Source organism: Penaeus monodon, chromosome 15 (genome assembly GCF_015228065.2).
Source record: "Penaeus monodon isolate SGIC_2016 chromosome 15, NSTDA_Pmon_1, whole genome shotgun sequence".
Classification (NCBI taxonomy): Eukaryota; Metazoa; Arthropoda; class Malacostraca; order Decapoda; family Penaeidae; genus Penaeus; species Penaeus monodon.
In genome coordinates, this window is record NC_051400.1 from 32,902,923 (window position 1) to 32,903,274 (window position 352).

The following is a 352-nucleotide window of genomic DNA, read 5'->3' on the forward strand; positions in this document are numbered from 1 at the left end:
ACATGATTCCAAGATTTGGATTGAGTAAGAAGTACCCCCTTCTCTCCCTCTCAACCTCTCCCCCTCTGTTACTCTTCGCCAAGTTAAATTTAAGCTTGTCTGAAATGTCCCTATGCACTAATTTGAACGCATTATTACGAGGATATATAGATAAATGCAAATATTTTCGCTCTTACACGCAAATTACCCACACAAGTATAACCAAACACGTAAACCCACACGCTGGCACACAAATACATAACACTGTCATACATGCGCGGTAAGGTCCTCTGTCAATAAAAGAGATCTGCCAGTAAAATTAAATGTAATGGTAACTGCATCAGACATACTAAACAATGGCGCCTCTCCAAGG